The sequence below is a fragment of the Carcharodon carcharias genome, chromosome 5 (assembly GCF_017639515.1).
Source record: "Carcharodon carcharias isolate sCarCar2 chromosome 5, sCarCar2.pri, whole genome shotgun sequence".
In the NCBI taxonomy this organism is placed as follows: domain Eukaryota; kingdom Metazoa; phylum Chordata; class Chondrichthyes; order Lamniformes; family Lamnidae; genus Carcharodon; species Carcharodon carcharias.
This window is the reverse complement of record NC_054471.1, coordinates 152,462,490-152,469,989: the sequence shown is the minus strand read 5'-3', so window position 1 is coordinate 152,469,989 and position 7,500 is coordinate 152,462,490. Positions and strand designations below refer to the sequence as shown.

The 7,500-nt window shown below is 63.8% G+C and overlaps 1 protein-coding gene across 2 annotated transcripts in view; it reads right to left on the bottom strand.

The window, feature by feature from the left end:
* me1 (malic enzyme 1, NADP(+)-dependent, cytosolic) overlaps positions 1 to 7,500 on the bottom strand; it is a 598,180-nt gene that overhangs the window by 226,769 nt on the left and 363,911 nt on the right. The window lies entirely within an intron of this gene.

The window sequence follows — 7,500 nt, the reverse complement described above, 5'->3', positions numbered from 1 at the left end:
GAGCGGCGAGAGAGAAAGAGAGAAGGGGGCGAGAGAGAGCGAGAGAAGGGGGCGAGAGAGAGAGAGAAGGGGGCGAGAGAGAGAGAGAAGGGGGCGAGAGAGAGAGAGAGAGCGGGCGGAGAGAGAGCGGGCGGAGAGAGAGAGAGCGGGCGGAGAGAGAGAGAGCGGGCGGAGAGAGAGAGAGCGGGCGGAGAGAGAGAGAGCGGGCGGAGAGAGAGAGAGCGGGCGGAGAGAGAGAGAGCGGGCGGAGAGAGAGAGAGCGGGCGGAGAGAGAGAGAGCGGGCGGAGAGAGAGAGAGCGGGCGGAGAGAGAGAGAGCGGGCGGAGAGAGAGAGAGCGGGCGGAGAGAGAGAGAGCGGGCGGAGAGAGAGAGAGCGGGCGGAGAGAGAGAGAGCGGGCGGAGAGAGAGAGAGCGGGCGGAGAGAGAGAGAGCGGGCGGAGAGAGAGAGAGAGCGGGCGGAGAGAGAGAGAGAGCGGGAGGAGAGAGAGAGAGCGGGCGGAGAGAGAGAGAGCGGGAGGAGAGAGAGACAGCGGGCGGAGAGAGAGAGAGCGGGCGGAGAGAGAGAGAGCGGGCGGAGAGAGAGAGAGCGGGCGGAGAGAGAGAGAGCGGGCGGAGAGAGATAGAGCGGGCGGAGAGAGAGAGGGCGGGCGGAGAGAGAGAGGGCGGGCGGAGAGAGAGAGAGCGGGCAGAGAGAGAGAGAGCGGGCGGAGAGAGAGAAGGCGGGCGGAGAGAGAGAGAGCGGGCGGAGAGGAGAGAGCGGGCGGAGAGAGGAGAGAGCGGGCGGAGAGAGAGAGGGCGGGCGGAGAGAGAGAGGGCGGGCGGAGAGAGAGAGTGCGGGCGGAGAGAGAGAGGGCGGGCGGAGAGAGAGAGGGCGGGCGGAGAGAGAGAGGGCGGGAGAGAGAGAGAGAGGGCGGAGAGAGAGAGGGCAGGGGGAGAGAGAGAGGGCGGGGGGAGAGAGAGAGGGCGGGGGGAGAGAGAGAGGGCGGGGGGAGAGAGAGAGGGCGGGGGGAGAGAGAGAGGGCGGGGGCGGAGAGAGAGAGGGCGGGCGGGAGAGAGAGAGGGCGGGCGGAGAGAGAGAGGGCGGGCGGAGAGAGAGAGAGCGGGCGGAGAGAGAGAGCGCGGGCGGAGAGAGAGCGCGGGCGTAGAGAGAGAGCGGGCAGAGAGTGAGAGCGGACGGAGAGGGAGAGAGCACGTGAGAGAGGAAGGGTGAGAGAGAGAGAGAAAGAGTGTGTGGAGGGGCAAGAGAAAGAGAGGAAGATGGGCAAGAGAGAGAGAGAGAGAGGAGGGGTGAGAGAGAGCGCGGATGGTGAGAGAGCAAGAGAGAGAGAGAGCGAGAGAGAGAGAGAGGAGGGGCGAGAGAGGGCGAGAGGAGGAGGGGCGTGAGAGAGAGCGCGAGAGGAGAAGGGGCAATAAAGAGAGCAAGAGGAGGAGGGGTGTGAGAGAGAGGAGGAGCGAGAGAGAGAGAGCGAGAGGAGGGGGCGAGAGAGAGCAAGAGGAGGGGGCGAGAGAGAGCAAGAGGAGGGGTGAGAGAGAGAGTGCGAGAGAAGGAGGGGCGTGAGAGAGCGCGAGAGGAGGAGGGGGTTGAGAGAGCGAGAGAGCGAGCGCGCGAGAGGAGGCGGAGCGAGAGGAGAAGGGGCGAGAGAGAGAGCAAGAGGAGGAGGGGTGTGAGAGAGAGAGAGAGAGGAGGAGTGAGAGAGAGAGAGAGAGGACGGGTGACAGAGATAGGAGAGGCGAGAGAGAGGAGAGGCGAGAGAGAGAGAGGTGGTGGCGAGAGAGAGAGAGGGAGAGGAGGGGGTGAGAGAAAGAGAGGGGTGCGACGAGAGAGAGATAGAGAGAGAGAGAAAGAGGAGGGGCGAGAGAGAGAGAGAGAGGGGGAGAGAGAGAGAGAGGGGAACGCGGGGTGAGAGGGAGAGAGAGAGGAGGGGCAAGAGACAGAGATGGAGAGACAGAGAGGAGGGGCAAGAGAGAAAGAAAAGGAGGAGGGGCGAGAGAATGAGAGGAGGGGCGAGAGTGAGATAGAGAGGAGGGGCGAGGGAGAGAGAGGAGGGGCAAGAGAGAGAGTGCGAGAGGAGAAGGGGCGAGAGAGAGAGCAAGAGGATGACGGGTGAGAGAGAGAGAGAGAGAGAGAGAGAAAGAGAGGAGCGGCGAGAGACAGAGAGAGGAGGGGGCGAGAGAGAAAGAGAGAAGGGGACGAGAGAGAGAGAGGAGGGGGCGAGAGAGAGAGAGAACGGGCGGAGAGAGAGAGAGCGGGCAGAGAGAGAGAGCGGGCAGAGAGAGAGAGCGGGCAGAGAGAGAGAGCGGGCAGAGAGAGAGAGCGGGCAGAGAGAGAGAGCGGGCAGAGAGAGAGAGCGGGCAGAGAGAGAGAGTGGGCAGAGAGAGAGAGTGGGCAGAGAGAGAGAGCGGGCAGAGAGAGAGAGCGGGCAGAGAGAGAGAGCGGGCGGAGAGAGAGAGCGGGCGGAGAGAGAGAGCGGGCGGAGAGAGAGACAGCGGGCGGAGAGAGAGAGGGCGGGCGGAGAGAGAGAGAGCAGGCGGAGAGAGAGAGAGCGGGCGGAGAGAGAGAGAGCGGGCGGAGAGTGAGAGCGGACGGAGAGGGAGAGCGCACGCGAGAGAGGAAGGGTGAGAGAGAGAAAGAGAGAGAGAGAGAAAGAAAGAGTGTGTGGAGGGGCAAGAGAAAGAGAGGAGGATGGGCAAGAGAGAGAGAGAGAGAGAGAGGGGTGAGAGGGAGCGCGGATGGTGAGAGAGCAAGAGAGAGAGAGAGAGCGAGAGAGAGAGAGAGAGAGGAGGGGCGGGCGAGAGAGAGAGAGAGAGAGGAGGGGCGGGCGAGAGAGAGAGAGAGAGAAGGAGGGGCGGGAGATAGGGAGAGAGAGAGAGAGAGAGAGAGGGAGAGAGAGAAAGAGGATGGAGGGACGAGAGAGAGAGAGAGAAGGAGGAGGGGCAAGAGAGAGCATGGCTGGAGAGATCAAGAGAGGAGGGGCGAGAGAGAGAGGAGGGGCAAGAGAGAGAGGAGGTGCGAGAGAGGGCGAGAGGAAGAGGGGCGTGAGAGAGGAGGGGCGTGGAAGAGGAGGGGCGAGAGAGAGGAGGGGCGAGAGAGAGGAGGGGCGAGAGAGAGGAGGGGCGAGAGAGAAAGCGAGAGGAGGAGGTGCGAGAGAGAGCGAGAGGAGGAGGGGCGAGAAAGAGTGGGAGGAGGAGGGGAGTGAGAGAGTGCGCGAGAGGTGGAGGGGCTTGAGAGAGCGCGCGAGAGGAGGAGGGGCGTGAGAGAGCGCGAGAAGAGGCGGGGCGAGAGAGCGAGCGTGCGAGAGGAGAAGGGGCGAGAGGTGGGGCGAGAGAGAGAGCAAGAGGAGGAGGGGTGAGAGAGAGAGAGAGAGGAGGGGCGAGAGAGAGAGAGAGGACGGGTGAGAGAGAGAGAGAGGACGGGTGAGAGAGATAGGAGAGGCGAGAGAGAGGAGAGGCGAGAGAGAGAGAGAGGTGGGGGCGAGAGAGAGAGAGGGAGAGGAGGGGGTGAGAGAGAGAGAGGGGTGCGGCGAGAGAGAGATAGAGAGTGAGAAAGAGGAGGGGCGAGAGAGAGAGAGAGAGTGGGGGAGAGAGAGAGAGGAACGCGGGGTGAGAGGGAGAGAGAGAGGAGGGGCGAGAGACAGAGATGGAGAGACAGAGGAGGGGCAAGAGAGAAAGAAAAGGAGGAGGGGCGAGAGAATGAGAGGAGGGGTGAGAGTGAGATAGAGAGGAGGGGCGAGGGAGAGAGAGGAGGGGCAAGAGAGAGAGTGCGAGAGGAGTAGGGGCGAGAGAAGAAGGGGCGAGAGAGAGAGCAAGAGGATGAGGGGTGAGAGAGAGAGAGAGAAAGAGAGGAGCGGCGAGAGACAGAGAGAGGAGGCGGCAAGAGAGAAAGAGAGAAGGGGGCGAGAGAGAGAGAGGAGGGGGCGAGAGAGAGAGAGGAGGGGGCGAGAGAGAGAGAGGAGGGGGCGAGAGAGAGAGAGGAGGGGGTGAGAGAGAGAGAGCGGGCGCAGAGAGAGAGAGCGGGCGCAGAGAGAGAGAGCGGGCGCAGAGAGAGAGAGCGGGCGCAGAGAGAGAGAGCGGGCGCAGAGAGAGAGAGAGCGGGCGCAGAGAGAGAGGGCGGGCGCAGAGAGAGAGGGCGGGCGGAGAGAGAGAGGGCGGGCGGAGAGAGAGAGGGCGGGCGGAGAGAGAGAGGGGCGGGCGGAGAGAGAGAGGGCGGGCGGAGAGAGAGAGGGGCGGGCGGAGAGAGAGAGGGCGGGCGGAGAGAGAGAGGGCGGGCGGAGAGAGAGAGGGCGGGCGGAGAGAGAGAGGGCGGGCGGAGAGAGAGAGGGCGGGCGGAGAGAGAGAGGGCGGGCGGAGAGAGAGAGGGCGGGCGGAGAGAGAGAGGGCGGGCGGAGAGAGAGAGGGCGGGCGGAGAGAGAGAGGGCGGGCGGAGAGAGAGAGGGCGGGCGGAGAGAGAGAGGGCGGGCGGAGAGAGAGAGAGCGCGCGGAGAGAGAGAGAGCGGGCGGAGAGAGAGAGAGCGGGCGGAGAGAGAGAGCGGGCGGAGAGAGAGAGCGGGCGGAGAGAGATTGAGCGGGCGGAGAGAGAGAGAGAGCGGGCGGAGAGAGAGAGAGAGCGGGCGGAGAGAGAGAGAGCGGGCGGAGAGAGAGAGAGTGGGCGGAGAGAGAGAGATAGCGGGCGGAGAGAGAGAGAGCGGGCGGAGAGAGAGAGAGCGGGCGGAGAGAGAGAGAGCGGGCGGAGAGAGAGAGAGCGGGCGGAGAGAGAGCGCGGGCGTAGAGAGAGAGAGCGGGCAGAGAGTGAGAGCGGACGGAGAGGGAGAGAGCACGTGAGAGAGGAAGGGTGAGGGAGAGAGAGAGAGAGAAAGAGTGTGTGGAGGGGCAAGAGAAAGAGAGGAAGATGGGCAAGAGAGAGAGAGAGAGAGAGGAGGGGTGAGAGAGAGCGTGGATGGTGAGAGAGCAAGAGAGAGAGAGAGCGAGAGAGAGAAAGAGGAGGGGCGAGAGAGAGAGAGAGAGGGGGAGAGAGAGAGAGAGGGGAACGCGGGGTGAGAGGGAGAGAGAGAGGAGGGGCGAGAGAGAGAGTGCGAGAGAAGGAGGGGCGTGAGAGAGCGCGAGAGGAGGAGGGGGTTGAGAGAGCGAGAGAGCGAGAGCGCGAGAGGAGACGGAGCGAGAGCAGAAGGGGCGAGAGAGAGAGCAAGAGGAGGAGGGGTGTGAGAGAGAGAGAGGAGGAGCGAGAGAGAGAGAGAGGACGGGTGACAGAGATAGGAGAGGCGAGAGAGAGGAGAGGCGAGTGAGAGAGAGAGGAGGGGGCGAGAGAGAGAGAGGGAGAGGAGGGGGTGAGAGAGAGAGAGAGGGGTGCGACGAGAGGGAGATAGAGAGAGAGAGAAAGAGGAGGGGCGAGAGAGAGAGGGGGAGAGAGAGAGAGAGAGGAACGCGGGGTGAGAGGGAGAGAGAGAGGAGGGGCGAGAGACAGAGATAGAGAGACAGAGAGGAGGGGCAAGAGAGAAAAAAAAGGAGGAGGGGCGAGAGAATGAGAGGAGGGGCGAGAGTGAGATAGAGAGGAGGGGCGAGGGAGAGAGAGGAGGGGCAAGAGAGAGAGTGCGAGAGGAGAAGGGGCGAGAGAGAGAGCAAGAGGATGAGGGGTGAGAGAGAGAGAGAAAGAGAGGAGCGGCGAAAGACAGAGAGAGGAGGGGGCGAGAGAGAAAGAGAGAAGGGGGCGAGAGAGAGAGAGGAGGGGGCGAGAGAGAGAGAGAACGGGCGGAGAGAGAGAGAACGGGAGGAGAGAGAGAGAGCGGGCGGAGAGAGAGAGAGCGGGCGGAGAGAGAGAGAGCGGGCGGAGAGAGAGAGAGCGGGCGGAGAGAGAGAGAGCGGGCGGAGAGAGAGAGAGCGGGCGGAGAGAGAGAGAGCGGGCGGAGAGAGAGACAGCGGGCGGAGAGAGAGAGAGAGCGGGCGGAGAGAGAGAGAGCGGGCGGAGAGAGAGAGAGCGGGCGGAGAGAGAGAGAGCGGGCGGAGAGAGAGCGCGGGCGTAGAGAGAGAGAGCGGGCAGAGAGTGAGAGCGGACGGAGAGGGAGAGAGCACGTGAGAGAGGAAGGGTGAGGGAGAGAGAGAGAGAGAAAGAGTGTGTGGAGGGGCAAGAGAAAGAGAGGAAGATGGGCAAGAGAGAGAGAGAGAGAGAGGAGGGGTGAGAGAGAGCGCGGATGGTGAGAGAGCAAGAGAGAGAGAGAGCGAGAGAGAGAAAGAGGAGGGGCGAGAGAGAGAGAGAGAGGGGAACGCGGGGTGAGAGGGAGAGAGAGAGGAGGGGCGAGAGAGAGAGTGCGAGAGAAGGAGGGGCGTGAGAGAGCGCGAGAGGAGGAGGGGGTTGAGAGAGCGAGAGAGCGAGAGCGCGAGAGGAGACGGAGCGAGAGGAGAAGGGGCGAGAGAGAGAGCAAGAGGAGGAGGGGTGTGAGAGAGAGAGAGAGAGGAGGAGCGAGAGAGAGAGAGAGGACGGGTGACAGAGATAGGAGAGGCGAGAGAGAGGAGAGGCGAGTGAGAGAGAGAGGAGGGGGCGAGAGAGAGAGAGGGAGAGGAGGGGGTGAGAGAGAGAGAGAGGGGTGCGACGAGAGGGAGATAGAGAGAGAGAGAAAGAGGAGGGGCGAGAGAGAGAGGGGGAGAGAGAGAGAGAGAGGAACGCGGGGTGAGAGGGAGAGAGAGAGGAGGGGTGAGAGACAGAGATGGAGAGACAGAGAGGAGGGGCGAGAGAGAAAAAAAAGGAGGAGGGGCGAGAGAATGAGAGGAGGGGCGAGAGTGAGATAGAGAGGAGGGGCGAGGGAGAGAGAGGAGGGGCAAGAGAGAGAGTGCGAGAGGAGAAGGGGCGAGAGAGAGAGCAAGAGGATGAGGGGTGAGAGAGAGAGAGAAAGAGAGGAGCGGCGAAAGACAGAGAGAGGAGGGGGCGAGAGAGAAAGAGAGAAGGGGGCGAGAGAGAGAGAGGAGGGGGCGAGAGAGAGAGAGAACGGGCGGAGAGAGAGAGAGCGGGCAGAGAGAGAGAGCGGGCGGAGAGAGAGACAGCGGGCGGAAAGAGAGAGAGAGCGGGCGGAAAGAGAGAGAGAGCGGGCGGAGAGAGAGAGAGCGGGCGGAGAGAGAGAGAGCGGGCGGAGAGAGAGAGAGCGGGCGGAGAGAGAGAGAGCGGGCGGAGAGAGAGAGAGCGGGCGGAGAGAGAGAGAGCGGGCGGAGAGAGAGAGAGCGGGCGGAGAGAGAGAGAGCGGGCGGAAAGAGAGAGCGGGCGGAGAGAGAGAGCGGGCGGAGAGAGAGAGCGGGCGGAGAGAGAGAGAGCGGGCGGAGAGAGAGCGAGCGGGCGGAGAGAGAGCGGGCGGAGAGAGAGAGAGCGGGCGGAGAGAGAGAGAGCGGGCGGAGAGAGAGAGAGCGGGCGGAGAGAGAGAGAGCGGGCGGAGAGAGAGAGAGCGGGGCGGAGAGAGAGAGAGCGGGCGGAGAGAGAGAGAGCGGGCGGAGAGAGAGAGAGCGGGCGGAGAGAGAGAGAGA